The sequence below is a fragment of the Amblyomma mixtum genome, chromosome 4 (genome assembly GCF_055824585.1).
Source record: "Amblyomma mixtum isolate Tamu chromosome 4, ASM5582458v1, whole genome shotgun sequence".
NCBI classification, from domain to species: domain Eukaryota; kingdom Metazoa; phylum Arthropoda; class Arachnida; order Ixodida; family Ixodidae; genus Amblyomma; species Amblyomma mixtum.
In genome coordinates this window covers 73,204,017-73,223,003 of record NC_143015.1, presented here as the reverse complement: position 1 = coordinate 73,223,003, position 18,987 = coordinate 73,204,017, and the positions used below count along the sequence as shown (strand labels likewise).

At 45.5% G+C, this 18,987-nt stretch overlaps 1 pseudogene across 1 annotated transcript; it reads left to right on the top strand.

Annotated features, from left to right (window-relative positions):
- The first annotated feature begins 1,185 nt into the window (after positions 1-1,185).
- On the top strand, positions 1,186-18,734 carry LOC149347004 (cytosolic endo-beta-N-acetylglucosaminidase-like; annotated as a pseudogene). Its single transcript, XR_016292487.1, has 10 exons — positions 1,186-1,758; positions 2,295-2,443; positions 4,207-4,355; positions 5,908-6,225; positions 6,642-6,745; positions 7,275-7,383; positions 8,122-8,315; positions 9,474-9,716; positions 13,447-13,616; positions 16,686-18,734. The product of XR_016292487.1 is annotated as a cytosolic endo-beta-N-acetylglucosaminidase-like (transcript).
- The last annotated feature ends 253 nt before the right edge of the window (positions 18,735-18,987 follow it).

The following is an 18,987-nucleotide window of genomic DNA, read 5'->3' as shown; positions in this document are numbered from 1 at the left end:
ATAAAGTTGGAATCCCATCTTGTCACACCAAATGTTTTCATGACTCATTCATACCCCGAACTTGTGTCAGCTGGAATCACCTTCCCCACGACATCGCAGGTATTTCTGATAACAATGCATTTCGTAAAGTCCTTAATGTTTCTTTCTGAGTATGTGTCGTTTATTACTGTATAAACATTGCCTTTCACTGTCTACACACTGTTTTAATATATCCCCACTGCATTCTAATCTCATTGCCTTCCTGTGTTGTCACTATTTATGTATTCCTGGTTTATTTTTGTTTTCTCTCCTTCTTGTTGCTGTTTCTGTTTAGGTTGAATTTTTTATGTATTCCCACTCCCCTCTGTAATGCCTTCGGGCCCTGAGGGTACAATAAATAAATAAATAAATAAATAAATAAATTCCCGTGCCTAAGAAAAGTTGCGGTGGCGCCATCTGGTGGCGTCTGTTGGAAAATGGCTTGCCTGCGCCTCGCCGCTCGCGCCACTAGAGAGTATTCTAGTTCACTATATTGTTGCGGAACTGCAACTTTTGGCCAAAAAATAATAAAAAAAATAAAGCTGTTTGATAACTACAAACGTCCTAACATCCATTATCTTGTCTAATGATTGCAACAAACGAGCAGAAAAAGATTTAAGTGCAAAGTTTGCCCAAAATAAGAGACGACTCGCTCTCCTATTGGCCAAGTAAAGAACACTATAAAAACTAATATTGCGTGATTAACAGTAGCACTTTTAAAAGTAAATATGTTTTTTAAAAAAATGTTGTTGCTTAGATACTTTAAGAGGTTTTTTAATGGCATTTCGGAAGAGTAAAACCTTTTATTGGCGTCGTGTGTCGTCGCGTTTTCACTACTATGGCTTTTGCACACTGCGTTCGCGCGAAAGTCGTCTGCGCACACACGGACAGCGTTTTTGGAATGAAACATCTTAGTAATGACACTCCGTGTTCCTGAAAAACTACAACTGTTCTACAACAAGTAGCTCCCCGCCCCATGATGCTTTGGGCGTCCATGGTGATGATGGTGGCTGAAGTGCAGCGCCGCCAGCTTTCCCTCTAGGTAATGGTAAGAAACTCTATGGCTCCAGGAGTCTACGCTAGCGCCACGCCGCGGCAACCGTTTTATAAGCCACACAAGGAGAGCGTCGCTTGTGCCACTGAGTTTCGAAACACTGTACCCTATGGTGGATGAAGCGTAGCGCCGCCAGTTTTCCCTCGGTTCGGCCCCGGGTGAAACAAGGCGATATTACGGCGAGACGATTTTCAAAGCGTTGACCATGCACCTACAGTGACGAAGACATCGAGATTCCTTCGGCTCCGTGTGTGAATTGTGACAAGAAAAGGATCAGCGGATCGAAAGAATTGAGTGTTGAAAAGTTCTAAACGATTGGAACAAACGCTTGTGGTTTGTCGTGCCCGATAATTTCGCTCGGCTTTGAGCTGCTGTTTCGCGGGTTTTTTAAAAAAGAAAAGTGTTCCAAGTAATGCAGAGCACAGAAACGGCATATTTGTGCTGGTCTAGAACGTGCTTCGTCTTGCTGCCTGTGTCATTTTGGTCCGTGCAAGTTTACCTCGGACGTCCATCGACGCGATGTCTGATCCGGAGGTTGCCGCGCTGAAGACGCTGGAGGAATTTCTGGGCTTCAAGAATCCGCTGCCATATGCTGTCGAACCGCTCAGAGACGTCAAGCGTGGCGAACCTGATGACCCGAAGATTCTTTTCTGCCTCGACATGATGGGAGGCTCTCTGGAGGACAGGTACAGCACTACACACGTGATCTAACCGGTCAAAACTGACAACTCTTGAAGGAAAAAAAAAGTAGCTCTGTTCGGTGCCGAAAAGTAGTACTTACTATTGCGTGCAAGTTGAACACGAGCAGGGCAGCGAAACGGTTGCGTAAGGATGAACGTGACACGAGCGTAGCACGCTCGTTCAGCGATTGCACGTTTGTGTAAATATCCGAAGTTGGCCAATTGCACTTTCTTAGGATATGGACTTGGTGGATTTTTCTGGAGTAAGAACAAAAACTTAAATTTCGGAGGGACGGGACCCCGAAGAGGAACTGGGGGCTGTTAGTCGCGCTAATTATGAAAGAAGCCAGTTAGCATATGCTATTTTGTATTTCCTGCGATTGCATGCCTCGCTGTCTGTATTAGCTGAATTGTGTCATATGTTGGAATCGTAACATTTAATTCCTATTAAAGTGTGTGAACACCTGTGAGCCGGCAGCCTTGTGTTTTTTGTTCTTTTTCATAGTAGCAGATGTTGAAGGCTACCACTTTTTTCCTACTAGGTTCATCCACGGCTGTGAGAACTCTGACAGCTACCGGTTCCACCACTGGCACTTGATCAACAGCTTCGTCTACTCTTCACACCACCTGGTCACGATCCCGCCTCCCGGGTGGATTTCTGCTGGCCATAAGCATGGCGTCAAGGTTTTAGGTGGGTCGCTCAATTCATACAACGGTTCAGCAGGATGTTTGCATACAGTTGCTGCAGCTTGGGTACTTTCTTTTTTCTGAGCAAAACACTGAATATTATAGTCCCCATCATCAGTGTTTTCCTCATGGTATAATCATGGCCTTTTATGGTTTATTACAAACTTTTCAAAATTAGTGAACCGTTTGCCAGGAATAAAATGTTCCAAATGTTAAAAACCTGGAGACTAGGATTGGAGTTGAACGCATGCCAGTGCCTGCTGCCAGGATGGTAACTGGAAGGTGGAACAGCAACTTTATTGAGACAATCAGAGCTATCAACAAGTGAGAGACCATACCGAGTGCGTCGACCCCCAGGAGTTTAGACCTCTAGGAAGAGCACTCTTCAAAGTACAGGGGGGTGTTGTGTCAGAACTAGCAGTGTGCGGAAGTATGCAGTGACATCCTTGATCATGGGAGCATGTACCATCCTGATTGCTTAAAACGGCAGTCATGATTTTGTGTACGTTCTCAGAATAAAACATTTGTTGCTTACCTAACACTGCATAAAAGAGGCAGTGCTGGAAATGTTCTTATCTCGTGTGTGCAGTTCAGTATGCCGAATTCCTGCCTCCACAGGGGCTTCCTGTTCAATGTGCACAGCATCTAAAAGTATCTGCACACAAGACGGCTGTTGTACGATGCTCTAAAGCGTTCACATTACTCTTTGGTTAACAAGCCTGCCCTACAACACAGCAGCTTCAGCACCTCTTACTGCCTCTCCCAATTGAGCGTGCCCGTGAGGAGCAACAGGGGCTTTCCTTGGGCACCAGTCCGAATGTTTGAAACGGAGTTTTTTCTCTTGGTGCTTTCCTGCAGCTCGCCTAGTGTCACTGGCTGCAGCTGCTAACAAAGTATCTTTCATCATCATCATCATCAGCCCAACGACGCCTACTGCAGGGCAAAGGACTCCCTCGTATCACTCAAATTAACCCTGACCTTTCCATCTGCGACCACCTTAACCCTGTATATTTCTTTACCTTGTCCACCCAATTAACTTTCTGCCAACCCCTGCCTTCTCTTGGAATCCACTCTGTTGCCCTTAACAAACATTAGTCATCTTCCCTTCGCAGTACATGCTTTGCCTTTGCCTGTTCCTGATTTCGACATCGTTAACTAGCGTTGGTTCCCTAACCCACTCTGCTCTCCTCATCTCACTTGACTCTTATGCAGAAATAGGCCGAAATATTTCGCAGTAATAGTTTGAACGCCTGCCCTTGTTCATGAGCAAGAGACGTCATGTATTGTTGCTTGTCTCTGGGAGCTGTAATGCAAGGTGCTCTAGTCTCTGTGGATGCCATTAGCTGAAGCTCTTGTCCCTGTTACAGTTTCAAAGCAGTGTTAATGCAGGCACCGGTGAGTAAGAGTTACAAATTAGAAGTGCATTGTTTGGTCGGCTGTTTTACTGTATTTCATTGTGCCACACTGCTTTGTTATGTGTCGCTTGTATTTGCGATGCTTTTGGAGCCAAATGTCGCAGCTTTGAAATTATCTGAGGGACTTTGAATTGGGGCCTACTGGAATGCGTTGATGCTCTCTGAAGATTCACCAGCTTCTACACTGTACGCTCCATGAATAATGCGTAATGACAGTCTGGTTTTTGAAGGTAGGGCCTTTGTCAGTAAAAAGCAAAGCAAGTCTGAGTTGGAAAGCACAGCTAATATCACATTTGATGGACATTCTCGGGGTGTAGGCTCCTGCATTAAGTGACTGGTTCTGGCCTTTCAGGGGCCTTTACCGTGGAGCCAGGTCCAGGCGCCAAGATCCTCAGCAAGATCAGAAAAGGCAACCTTGTGTCCATAGTTGCGTCCCAGCTGGCCCACATCGCTGCTTCATGCAAGTTTGATGGATGGCTCATCAACATCAAGTGTGGGATGGTTAGTGCCATCTGCAACTTTGTCTCACTTACGGCGTACATTAGTCACAGTGCGGGAGGTGGTTAAGGATTCAAATGCATAGAATTGATTGATGCACGAGGTTGATGTAACTCTGGTCAACGAGGTTGATGTACTCCTAGACAAAGTAATCCAGAGCTCTCCTCTGCAGCATTTCTCATTATTTCAGGGCGGCTTTGGGATTTTGAACACTGCGTACTGTAACTTACCACATGCCGTTTCAGCCGCCATTGGCAGTTGGCCTCGGAGATGATTTCATTCGAGTACTTTAGATATATCTCACAGAACTGTCAATAGCTCAGTCATTTCGACTTTGCAGCACTGCATGAACTTTCCTTATTTAATTTGCTGCATTTAAGCCTGTGTTTTGAGACTTTAGTATTTGTTGTATCGACAACTACACATATATTGTGTCATCAGCTTGTGCTGCTTCTCTTGCTGCTTTGCTCCAAACACCACGTAACATACCTGTTGCTGCTACAGCCTTTCTTTTTCCCTCTGGAGTTTATAGGGAGCCAAAGTTTTGAGGGACAGATCTTATATTTCTTTAATTATATAGTATACCACTAAGTGCAGGAGAAAGAGGGGAGAAGGTTTTCAAGGTTTGGAGGGAGGAAGTTATAAAATTATGAACAAATTAGGTAGAAGTGTGTAAGCCAGTTCGGTGCAGGGAGACACGAGCACAGCATGACAGTAGACGTCAGCTACAGTGTTCGGATGGATCTAGGTACTGTGTAGAAGTGGGAGGCAGTGTGGATGGACTAATGCAACTAGAATCGCACTGCATACTTGTATAATTGTTTGAGAGCACCTCGAGAATTGGTAAAGGCATTAACTTGCTGACACAAAGGGTCAGAGCTCAGGTGCCATCCAACAAAATGCTTGCAATTGCAGAGCACAGAAGGTAGGAGTTGTGATGATGTAAGTTGGGCAGCCCTTTAGGTGTGAGGATGTGTATGGCTAATAGAAGCACTAGAATCTCATAAAGACTGAAGGACAGCATCTGCATAAAGGATTCAGCTTTCTTCTGACACAGACGAAGCCACTGGACATGTAAGGGGGGACAACGAGGCCTTCTTTCAGCAATTAGGCTTGTTTGTTGTGACTGCACTGTTGTGCCAAGAAGGCAGTTCAGGTTGGAAGTGGGGACGGAGTGAGTCCTGTTCGTCTCATATTGATCTGTGGATTCTGTGAGCGTGTTCAATTGCACATATTCCTGCATCACCATAGTAGGCACCTGCTCTGTTCCTTATAAGTGGCCACTGGCAACATTTATTCATGTTCTCTTTCAGTCCTATTAGGAGGTGCATAGAGTGCTTTGTGTTTCAAATAATGGAACCACCACCTGGCAATAGATTTTGTTTACTGGTGCGACAAAGGTAATATAAATGCTACATTAGCCTAGTAGGATGGCAAATGCCTTTACGGCAAGTGTGCCAATATAGACAGTAGTGTTTCAAGGCCGCTTGCCAGTCATGCACTTGATGAGCACAAAGCAGACTGAGGTGAATTCCATCGTGCCACCTGTTTCCAGGACGAGACCTGTGGCCCCTTCCTCTTGGAGTTCTTCAGGGCCGTAACCACGGAAGCTCACCGCTCTGTGCCCGGCTCATTGGTCATCTGGCACGACAGTGTGCTGCTGGACGGCAGGCTGGACTGGCAGAGCGAGCTCAACGAGAAGAACACGTGCTTCTTCGACCTCTGCGACGGCATCTTCCTCAGATACGGCTGGACCGAAGGGATGTTGCAGAAGTCTGTGGGCCATGCTGGCAATCGCAGGAGCGATGTCTATGTCGGCATCGATGTGTTTGCACACAAGACAAAGCACTTTGGTGGTAATGAGGCAGTCAAGGTGTGTGCAGCTCAGCCAGTCCTATGTCGCCTGATTTGATTGACTCGGGATAAGAACTGAGGGTCAAGGGGATCAGTTAATTAACAGAGACACCAGTAGTTGTTGAGAGTGTGAAGACCACTGTGCATGCTCTTATATTTGCAGTGGGGGAAGTCAATTGCAGAAAAAAAATTTCGGTGCAAAAACAAACAACATTTCTAGCACCGAGGAAAGTACAGCAAAATAGTCGTGCTCCTATTTTTGCTTTGGAATTGATCTTTGCTATTTCCCTGGTTGGAAAAAGTGCATGCCTTCTAGAAATAAGTAAAAATAAGGCAATCCCTTTCACAAACCTCAAATTTTAATTGAATGTTTAGGCAATGTGCTCACTGCAAGGGATGACTGTGGCAGCTTTGATGACTCAAATTTTGTTTCAGGAAGTGGAAGTAGCTCGCAGGCATGGTTTGTCGTCAGCCATTTTTGCTGCTGGCTGGGTGTACAAGAACCGAGACAAGGTTGAGTCTGCAGCTATTCAGCGCCGGTAAGTTGTGCTTAAGGTCTCAGTTTCCTGTGCTCAGTGTGGAACATACACTGCTAAGTGTGATTCATAGCTAAGTGCCAGTTGTGGAATCACTTTTGATGTTGAGACTAAACCCTACTGCTAGCCGAGTTGCTGGATAGTTTGCTGGATAGTTTGGTGTCGTATTTCGTGCAGAAGTTGCATGCTGTCTTCAGTTTTGTTTATTGCCTCTGTATACTTAATTACTCTGCAGTTATGATAGACAGTAGCCCAAGACCTCTTTGTCACATTTAATGATACATTCGGTTCTATCACCTCCATGCTTGTTTTGTTTATAACAAAATAAACTGTGTTTTATCATCTTGGACAGGTTTGAACTTTACACCAGTGAGGCTCAATTTCAGTGAAGAACATTGCTAGTGCCACGTGTTTCTAGAAATAGGAGAGTGTGAAGGAGCAGAATAACGGTGAGGCTTCTGCAAGACTTGTTAGGTATTATTATCTCGTGATGGTTCATTTTTATTCTTGCACTGTGTTGCAACCTTTGCAGATTCTGGGACTGCCTACAATGCTGCTGTCCCGAGTGGTGTGTTCGGACACTGCCACTCCGAACCAGTTTCTGTCAGGGATTTGGAGAAAAACTCTTTGAGGCAGGCCAGGTCAGCCATTTTCTTTGCATCTTTTAACTACATTAAAGGGACAGTCTACTGCCAGAGACGAAGATTTAGATACTGACTTATTATTGTACATTTTCTCTTATGATGACAGTAGCATGGGCACAACTCAAAAGTTTTCGTAGGATTATTGCAAAGGTTGGGTCAGAACTTACAGTTGCACTCAGCTGTGTTAAAACTTCACGGCTGTCCTGGGAGTCTGGTTACGACGCCTGTTGTTGATATAATATACTTCATTAGTAAGACTGAGGGCAAAACAATTTCACCTTTGTTATTTTTTCATGAAGAAACTCCGGAATTGGCTTAATTTTTTTCACTTGCAGCTTGTTACTGTTGTCTTTCTCATCATGACCTCTAAAAGGGCAGACTGCCACTATGCTGCTGGTGGCACGGTGCCACGGGCTATGAACTGCCCATGCCAACTTGGTATGCTACCTTGGATATAACGAACTATAGTATGCCACGTTGGGTATGTCGAACTTTAGCTTGTTAAACATGGATGTACTGAACCTAAGTATGCCACCCCAGATGTAACAAACTTTTGTATGTTAACCTTGGATATAACAAACCTAAGTAGACTACCCAAGTAAGGTACACAGCATTATAGCTTTCTGAATATTAGGCATCATAAGAAACAGCAAAAGGGAGGGCGCATTTTTTTCTAGTGATGCACACAAGTTACAAGCGGACAAAACGCTGCTCCACGTGACCGCGTCGGTGCAGGAGGTGAGCTCCGTGGCCTGGTCCGACCTGTCCCAGCAGCAGCTGCAGCCTCGAGACCAGGGCCGCTAGCTGTGCGACGGCTGCGGAGTGGTCGAGGTGTGCACGGAGAGGGCGTACAACGGAGGGGGCTGCCTCCGCCTGCGCTTCACCCCAGAGGACGTGGCCAGGCCCCTCAGGGCAGCCCCTTACTTCAGGTGAGGGGGCGGGGGGGTTAAGCAGTTCTCTGGGAACCCCAGAGGAAACAGGTCTTATGGCCGTGAAGACTTCATCAGGGGTATCATGGGAGGGGGGGGTTGTTGCAGAAATGATCAACACTCCTTTGGGAGACGAGGGCTTTAGCCATGCCCCCATGTTCCATAATGGGAGTTTGTTAATACGGGGCACAGTTAATACAACCAAGCATTGACTGCTTCTTAAGCACTGTAGAAACAGTACAGTGGACTGATTTCACAAAGTCCACTGTGCATGTGTGCGTTTACCAAAAGCAGTCAAGTACCGTGTTGGCTGTCCTTCACGGCAGTGTCTGTACGACTGCCCACCTTATTTGGTGCCTTGACCGTCATTAAAGGGGCGCTGAGGAGCAGTTGAAGTTGGCTTGTATCGATAGATTAAAACCTCCTAAACACTCTTGCTGAAAACAAAGCTCTTGTAATGTAGAAAAGAGCAAGAACTAGAATACAGGTATCGCCGCCACAGGCCAATCTTGCTAGTGCAAGCGTGGTAATGAAATTGGAGAAAAAATACCACAGAATTCTCAGGCTGACAAACATGCATGAAGTTTACATGTTTGGATATTGAAGTATATAAGTTTTGTTTTGAAACTGCTTGTGCACTTTTATCACTTGAGGAAGACGGAAAAATGACAACCTGAATGTCGGAAACCAATGAAAACCTATACTTGGTTACGTGGTTAAGCGTGGTTACGTTTTTGACGAGCCTTGATTTATAACTGGGGAGCAGCAGAGGAGCTTCAAGTGCCCGTCTAAGTGTTGCTTGGACGAAGTTCATGCCGCGGCACACACCTGCAGTGAGGAAAACAGCTGTGGCTAGCTAATATTGCAGACACTCCAACGTTAAGGAACGCACCGCTCAGTGAGTTCGCTTCGTCAGCGTACGAGCACGCTGAGCTGCGTAACCAGTGCTCTGAGGACTGTTATTACAGAATTAATTTAAATATGTCCGTGCATGCAAGTCTCTGCTCATCAACAGAGCGTGCTGTTGGGCGAGTTGATTCGACATGAGTGTAGCAACTGGCGCCGAAACAGGGACAAAAAAATTTTTGGTCCTGTTCTAGGTTGCTAGACTTTCTCTCAAGGTAAGTGTCACAATCTGTGTGATGCGTTCTTTGACAGGTTGTTTCCCTGCGACATCCCATTGGGCTCCCTGAGTGTCAGCTACACCTTCCAGGTGTACCCGGGCAGCTCTGAGACTCTTGACGTGGCACTCGTATTGGTGGTTGGGACAGCACTGGGAGAAAAAAAGAAGCTGCTGCTGGGTGCCACAGTCTTCATGCCTGAAGGCGAGGGGTGTGAGGCAACGCAAGACATTTCTTCTCAAAGTTCTCCTGGTGCTGCCAAGTCCTGCTGGCAGACAAGGTGTGTAGTCATCTTCATCATCAGTTGAAATTGCATCCTCTGCAGAAAAAACTTCAGGGGGCACTTTGACTTCTAAAATGCGTAGAGGCGAAAGCGTTTTCCGCACCACTTTGCCTGTGGGACACTGGTGACGTCACCACTGGATTATGTCACACATAATTGATGACGAAGTAATGACAGATTACTAATTCGTGATTAATTACTGATTAATTACTAAATATGAATTAACTGCTAATTAATGACACTATTTAACATCACCACACAATGCTTTTTGAGGAAAGGAAATGGCACTGTAATTCTCAGTCATCTCAGTGGACACCTTAACTGCACCTAACAGGAAGAAGAAAGAGGGGCTGTAATGAAGAAACTGAAAATTGTATTTGAGGAAAGGAAATTACCCAGTAACTGTCCACCTGTCAAAACCCAGACACTGGCACTGTAATTCTCAGTCATCTGGGTGGACACCTTAACTTCACCATACAGGAAGAAGAAAGAGGGGCCATAATGAAGAAACTGAAAATTGTATTTGAGGAAAGGAAATTACACAGTAACTGTCCACCTGTCAAAACTCAGACACTGAAAATTGTATTTGAGGAAAGGAAATTACCCAGTAACTGTCCACCTGTCAAAACCCAGAGGCTGGTGCTGTAATTCTGTCATCTTGGTGGACACCTTAACTGCACCATACAGGAAGAAGAAAGAGGGGCCATAATGAAGAAACTGAAAATTGTATTTGAGGAAAGGAAATTACACAGTAACTGTCCACCTGTCAAAACTCAGACACTGAAAATTGTATTTGAGGAAAGGAAATTACACAGTAACTGTCCACCTGTCAAAACACACTGAAAATTATAATTGAGGAATGGAAATTACCCAGTAACTGTTCACCTGTCAAAACCCAGAGGCTGGTGCTGTAATTCTGTCATCTTGGTGGACACCTTAACTGCACCATACAGGAAGAAGAAAGGGGTGCTGTAATGAAGAAACTGAAGATTGTATTTGAGGAAAGGAAATTACCCAGTAACTGTCCACCTGTCAAAACCCAGAGCCTGGTGCTGTAATTCTGTCATCTTGGTGGACACCTTAACTGCACCATACAGGAAGAAGAAAGGGGTGCTGTAATGAAGAAACTGAAAATTGTATTTGAGGAAAGGAAATTACCCAGCAGTAACATCCCTCCCTCAAAACCAGGACACATCTGTTGACAGTGCTGCTGACAGGGATGCAGACACTGCTGCCAACACCAATTGCTAATGACAGCATGAGGCATTGAAGGCTTTCGCCCTAAAAAGGCCCTTTGTAAGGCTCTCCGATTACATCCTAACCAGCAGTGGCTGCCCTTCCACTGTATGATTCCAGTTTCGTCTTTCCAGGCCTCAGTGGCCAGAGCTGGCTGTTTTCCTTCCCTTGAAATCTATTCTGTGGGTTTAGCAGACCTCTGCATATCTTTTTTTCACATTATACATGCTTTAGGGAGCATGTGTTACCCTTTATTTCGATTAGAATGTCATTTGCTCCACTTTGATCACTAATTCACCTGCTCTCTTTCCTATCTCACAACTTCATCGGTCAGTTTTTTTTTTTTTCAAATACCTTTTGTACTGCTCTCAGTTTATCTTTAGCCTTGTTTATTGGCCTCCTTGTTGCTGCCCTATAGGTGAGTCTTTGCAACTCTTGCATATATATTTTTTTTTTTATGGATATCACTGTAAGCTGCTGTTCATAACATGAGAGTTCCTGCCAAGTGCAGCCCAACTCATCTCTATTCCCCATGAAGTTTGTTTTCTGTGATGTGGATTTGCAGACTAGAGTGCTACCTACCATTTTTAATCGTGTAGTGAACCCGCCCATCCACTTTATCATGAATTTAATTTTTAACATTGCGCAAAAAGTGCTCAGCTGACCTCACTAGGTTCAGCGTGTTCAGTTTGTCTTGCCGTGGGTGGCCGGTGCCGTCGACTATCGCATACTAATTGTCAGATCGCTGATACAGCAAACATTGTTTGAAGTGAGTGCAACAAGGATGCAACTTGTTGGCCACACTCTTTGGTTCGTGGACGGTTAGAGAGACAGTCGGGCGAATGGGCGGGCGGGCAGGCAGCATGGCAGATTGAAATTGCCGAGTCCTGCTTACTTGATTTGCTTTTGTCATTCACCAGTTGTGGAAGAATGATTGTGGATATCATTGATTTTAAATTGTCTAAAGCACTTGTCGACTGTGTACCGGTCCGCTTTCATGCCAACCGTTCTCGAACACCAGACAGTGATTTTTCTCTTTGCTGTTTGATTTATTCCTTTGTGTCCTCGAGAAAAGAAGCTGGATCTTCAGGGAGCAGATTTCATGCTTTGGTGTTTTGTTAGGAAGATTTTTTTGCCTCCTGGGAGAATTTTCTCGTGTCCCGCCTAGCTGCCCTACTTCCTACTTCAGCTCCACCCTGCATGAATATCTCGGAAAGGTTTTCGTTCTTCTTCCCTGCATCATTGCCATCTTCCTCTGTTAAAGCAGAATATCTGTCCTCGAGTGAGATACTGAATGGCTGTGCTTCTGTTTTCTCATCTGGCTCTCTTACGTGCCTCTTTTTGACTGCTTTCGCCACTGCTTCTTAAAATCGGGACTAACGATAGATTTCTACACAACACCGAGCCTGACATCTCAACATGCTGAAAAATTCCGCAATGCCGCATCTCTTGAAGTCATTTTTAGTATTTTCATTCGGTCTCTCCCATGTCTACTTCCCATTTTTGCGTTTGTGGAAGGAGGAATTTTTTATTCTTTAGTTACTCTGTTTTTTCACCAAGAAACAAAAAAAAAAGGGCGCGAGATCACTGTCTGTCATCCTTAATTCTTTCTAAAGTTTTTTTGGATTCATTTTTTTTTTCCTTTACTTACCAAAGTTAGCCGGCTTCTGTTGCTAATACTGGAGGTGTGTAGTGAACCAGGATGACTGTCTTTCAGAAACCACTGTTGGTTCTAGTGAACACATTGTGCTCTCAGTCTACAATAGGAAAGATGAGTAAGCTTGAGACAAACAAGCTTGCGGATTACAGAACAAGGTGAAGTCACTCGCTCCCTGGCATAAGTCAGAAGCGGGGAAGTGGTCTTGGGGAGGAGCACATCACAAGCCGAGCGCATATAACTGGCGGTCTGGGTTAATGCAGTGGAGTGCAGGAACATAAAGCCAAGCCAGTTGGTGGAGTCAGGTGGGGACTTTAGGTTAGGGTATTTTATGGGACAGGGTGGCTGTGGATGGCTCAGACAGGGCTTATTGGATAGGGGAGGTAAAATCCTTTGTTCTGAAATGAGTGAATGGAAGCATTTTCGCAGGCGACCTGCTGGACATAGTCACTTTCTTCTGCTTGAAAGCAGGCAATATTGCTGGAAGTCACTGACCTTGAGCTACTTCGTCCAGCACCGCACTATGGCATCTCATGTGACCAGCTGTAGGTTTGAGATGTTAAGCACCATAATTAGCACATTTAAGGTCAGCTGCCTGTCACCTATAAGTTTATTTTTTAATTTTTGCACACTGTTCATGCGAAAAGTAGTCGAACTTTGTGGGGAAGCCCAACCCTATTGTTATCGAAATAGCTTTGAATATAAGAAATGGCCATCCAGATTGGAGGGCATAGACATCTCCTTATATTTTCAGGATGCAGAATAGTGCAATCCCATTGCAGTGCCTAGAACCTTAAGGCGGACTTATTTGAGAGCTGCCCGTCTTGCTTTCAGAACATTCCAGGTGAAGGACACCAACAATGCCATTCTCGAAGAAATCGGCATCTCCTTCATGTCTTTTGACGCATCAGTGGCCAGTGCTTGCCTTTTGGGCGAACTCATCATTGAACGTGCAGCTGACAAGACTGGAAACAAGTCTGCGAATAACAGTTCCAGCGATGAAGGTAACTACCAAAAGTTAGCTTGCGAAGAGTGGACAACTGGCATCAAAGGTTACTGTAATGACATGGGCATGAAGCCTCACTGAGTTAGACAGTTGCACCCAATTGCAACGAGTTTTCCCGAAAGAAATATTAAAAAAAAAAGATCCGTGTAAGGGCCGCACCCAAACTTTCCACGACCCATGCAGGAATGGCCTTTGAAATGCACGCGCCGTGTCGTCCGTGATCAGCTCCAGCTGCGAGTAACAATGTGCTTAATCTCGGAGGCCACGCACGCGCACAGGAGTTTTTAGGTGCCGCCCAAGGATGGCAACAGAGGCCGGGGCCATCATCGTCTCAAACCTTTTTTCCTGCCATGAGCTCCTGCTATCCATATCAGCATCAGTATCACCAGCTCCTGCTTTTTGGGGCTGTCAAAGGCACAGGAGTTGTGGTATCGTGTTAGTTCACCGTAGCTGTGGCTTTCGTGTGCTGCCGCCAAGCATTGCAATTTTAGCACGATGGAAAACCACCTTAATAGCTACATGGCTGGGAGTTTGCTCTTGAACACAGCAAGCGTGCGGCGGGCTGGAAATTCGACATGGCAGAGAAGTGCGGCAGTTGCGACTGCGGCGTGCCTAAATTTTTGTATGTGACTCCAAGTGCCAATGTTTTCGTGGGCCAATGTCGGGAAAGTGTCCGGCTGGAAATGAAGCTTTTCAAACGGATGTGTTAAGTGAGCACCCCTTAAAACGGTGCAGAATTCGGCATGCGCGGCTTTTCCGCGCGATGTCGTGCGTGCTATGGGTCCGCAGTGGTCAGTTAAAACAAGCGTGGAATGTGGAATGTGCATACGTTTTTTTTTTTTTTTTTTTACCTGAGTTGTGGGTGGTGGGGGCTTGCAATTGTGTAAATACAGTACTGACCACAGTGCCAAGGTCAGGGTGCACCGATTATGTGCGAAAATAAAAAAAGTCAGATTTTTCGTGACCAAACTGGGGGTGCGCCTAATATGTGAGTGTGCCTATTTTGCAAGTAAATATGGTAGCTTTGTAATTTTGCATGATTATTTGCAGTTTCGTAAAATATACCTTTTGAGACAGCAAAAGTGTTGATCTAGGTTTTCGCTTCAGGTGTGTTTGGCAAGTACTAACTTTGTAAGTTTAGACCGATTTTCAAATGCTACGCTATGCACTCTTGAACAGCAAATATCCTTATGGCCGTACGTGAAAGTTCTTAATTGAATACTGTGCTCTCGTCAAGGGTTCATAGTAACTCAAACATTTCTTTCATCATAGAATTTATGAATAGGTATTACGTTCACTGAGTTTTATTCTGATGTGTAAATGTGCCATGAAATCTTTATTGTAAGCGCATCGTAGTTAATGGCACCAATTCTTTGTGTTGCAGGTCCACTCTGTGCCAGATTTTTTTTTAAAACTTGTCTTCCGTTTTTCTTCTTAATGATGAACTATTTGAACTACAGCGTAGACTGCTTGTAACGCAGGTCGCGGGAGTCGTCAGGAAAATCCGCATTATAAGCGGTACCTCACTATATCAAATACGTCATTTTTAGACACTTAATCACATGCAGTTATGCTCAACCCACCTTTAGTTATGTCTTTGTCAACTTAATGCGCAATAAAGCACCAGATTTAGACACTAAACAAAAAAGTTTTTCTTCATCCATGAAAAAATGCCGTTATCTTCATCTGGCACCGAGCTTTCACCGCATTATGCACTATCTCATCTTCAACAGCGATCAGATGCTTGAAAGCTTTTTCGCTCAAGCCCTTCGGCATGCAGTGCATCCTGAGCTTGCTGATGTAATCCAGTGCATCTCTGTGCGAAAGTTCCGGTGTGCTGTCTCCTTCGTCGTTGTCATCATCCAGTATGTCCAATCATCCATCGTGTATTTCTGTGCTACAGAAGCCTTCTTTAGACCAATTTCAATGTCTTTAATGATGTTTTGCTTCGTCTCGGGAGGTAAAGCTTGCCGCTTTCTTGTGGTGGATGGATCAGGCGGCATGGTAACTTAGCGCAGCGCGACACAAATGCGAGACAAGGAAACACGTTTGCCGGTAGCTAGGCAGCCGGTGAATGGACCACCCCCCGTGAATGGACTTTCCCAACATTCCCCCATCTCGCCCTCTGAATGGGACCCACCCCATTACAACAGCGGCACAGGTGCTCGGTCCCGGCCTTCGCGGCGGTGCCCAAAAAAATAAAAATAAATGAAAGATAACGCCGCTGGTTGCACTTCTTTATAGGGTGTACCGTCTCTCTCTCCCCTATTTTTCTCCCCTCTTGCTGCGGGTTTCATGGCTTTCTTCTCTCTCTTTTTGTAGAGGGTGAGGGCACCGTAGTGCGGGGCAGTGCGCTCCCTTCTCTTCGGAGAAACCGCTCTATACGCGGTGTTCCCTCATGCACGACCGCACACTAAGCGGTACGCTGACACTTTGAACTCTATGGGAGACGTACTGGTGGTCACATAAAGCCGCATTATGTGCGATCCCGCGCTATAGGCGGTTACGTTATAAATGGTCTATGCTGTATTTGCAACTCGAAATTTTGTCATCTTTATCTTGAATTCAGAGCAGGAAACAGAAAGCTGACTTTACGCAATCTAGCGAAACATTGCAATTCACATTCACTATCTCATGAACCTAGCACCAGGCCAGGCCAACCTTGCGTTATATTGAAATTACTCTGGTGTTCGCATGCAATTTATGAACTGTACATGTTAAATTCTCTTTGTTTTAGTCTGATGTGCATGGAAATGGACATGAAGTCTTTGTTGTAAAAGTAGCATAGTTAATGGCTCCAGTCTCGTGTATTGCAGGTTATAACTCAGTGCTAACTTGTTTTTGAAAAAGCTGTCTTCTGTTTTTGTTCTTAACAATGAACTATTTGCAACCTCAAATTTTGTCATCTTGAATTTGGAGCAAAAAGGTTTGCAGAAAGCCCACTTCCTAAATTTGACTTTACGCAATCTAGCGCAGCATTGCCATTCACATTCACTATCTCAAGAACCTAGCACCAGGCCAGGCCAACCTTGCATCGTATTGAAATTACTCTGGTGTTCACACGCAGGCTTGACCTCCGAAGGCAGCAGACAAGACGCTTCTGGACAAAATTCACCTGGAGAAATGTGCCTTGTGAGCCGCGGCACGACAGCTGCGGCTACCAGTGGGGGTAACAGCAAGGATGAACCCAAGGTTAAAGAACTGCTTGAGTGTAGCCACTGTGGCAAAGCCTTCAAGAGGAGAAGCGATCTGAAAGCTCACATCCGCACCCATGCGGGCGAACGTCCGTACCATGGCAGCTGCCGTGCCAATGCCTTCACACGAAAGGGGAATCTAGTCAGACACATGCAGCGTGCTCACAAGGACAATTGTCCTTATAATTGTGACCACTGTGGCAGCGCCTTTAAAAGAAAGATGAGTCTGGCCAAGCACATGCGCACTCACTTAGGTGAGCGTCCTTACAGTTGTGACTACTGCGGCAGCGCCTTTAAAGATAAGTCGAGCCTGGTAGTCCACCTCCGCTCCCATACAGGAGAGAAGCCGTACCAGTGTGAGCTGTGCCCCATGGCCTTTACACGGACTACTTACTTGGCATCACACCTCCGCACTCACACGGATGAGCGTCCTTACAGTTGTGACTACTGTGACAGTGCTTTTAGAGAAAAGCGAGTCCTGGTCAAGCACGTGCGCACTCACACGGGTGAGCGCCCTTACAGTTGCGACTACTGTGACAGTGCCTTTAGAGAAAAGCGAGCCCTGGACAAGCACGTGCGCATTCACACGGGTGAGCATCCTTACAGTTGCGAGCACTGTGGCAGGGCCTTTGCAGAAAAGGAGAACCTGGTAGTCCACCTCCGCCGCCATACGGGCGAGAAGCCATACCATTGCATGCTGTGCCCTATGGCCTTTGCAGATAGTAGAAACCTCAAAAAACACGTGCGGACCCACAAGTGCAAAAACCCATCCTAGTGTCACTTATGCCCAAATACATTTGCTAGCATTGTGCAGTTTGAAAAAACACAAAGCGAACAGCAGCAGTGTACGGGGAAGAAGCCATACCATTGCAAGCTGTGCCCTATGGCGTTTGCAGAAAGTGGACACCTCAAGAGACGTGTGGACCCACAAGTGCAAAAACCCATCCTTGTGTGTCCCCAAATACATTTGCTAGCATTGTGCAGTTGGAAAAAACACAAAGCGAACAGCAGCAGTGTACGGGGAAGAAGCCATACCATTGCAAGCTGTGCCCTATGGCGTTTGCAGAAAGTGGACACCTCAAGATACATGTGCGGACCCACAAGTGCCAAAACCCATCCTTGTGTGTCCCCAAATACATTTGCTAGCATTGTGCAGTTTGAAAAAACACAAAGCGAACAGCAGCAGTGTACGGGGAAGAAGCCATACCATTGCAAGCTGTGCCCTATGGCGTTGGCAGAAAGTGGACACCTCAAGAGACGTGTGGACCCACAAGTGCAAAAACCCATCCTTGTGTGTCCCCAAATACATTTGCTAGCATTGTGCAGTTGGAAAAAACACAAAGCGAACAGCAGCAGTGTACGGGGAAGAAGCCATACCATTGCAAGCTGTGCCCTATGGCGTTTGCAGAAAGTGGACACCTCAAGATACATGTGCGGACCCACAAGTGCAAAAACCCATCCTCATGTGTCCCCAAATACATTTGCTAGCATTGTGCAGTTTGAAAAAACACAAAGCGAACAGCAGCAGTGTACGGGGAAGAAGCCATACCATTGCAAGCTGTGCCCTATGGCGTTTGCAGAAAGTGGACACCTCAAGAGACGTGTGGACCCACAAGTGCAAAAACCCATCCTTGTGTGTCCCCAAATACATTTGCTAGCATTGTGCAGTTTGAAAAAACACAAATGGAACAGCAGCAGTGTTGAATGAAGTTGTGGCACTCTTTTAGAACATGTTTTGTTAGCTATACTGTTTTTACCAGCCAGCTCACAACACTTCATTAAGGCAGCCTGTGAAGCATGTGGCTAGTCAAGCCAATCTTTAACAGCAGTTTTCTGGAGTCCTTGTTGAGAATCTCCTTGTCTGGAATTGCAATTTACATGCCCTATCTGGATCCTTTTTAAGTGTTTCGCCCACGAGAACGTGGTGCCTGTTGGGGAGGGGGGGGGGGGGGGAGGAAGGTGAGTTAAGGGGGATACACAGGTCTTAGAAGGCCAAAAAATTGCCACAACATTATTTTTTTAAATGTTATTTTCGAAACCTGCAGCTAATTATTCACCTATCTGCAAAGTTCTCTTGCATCTGAGTTCAATATATTAGTTGCAAAAACAATTTATACTGATGCTGTCAACATAATTTGCCCCGAAATCGACTCCCGCTATGCGCAGCTTCTATTC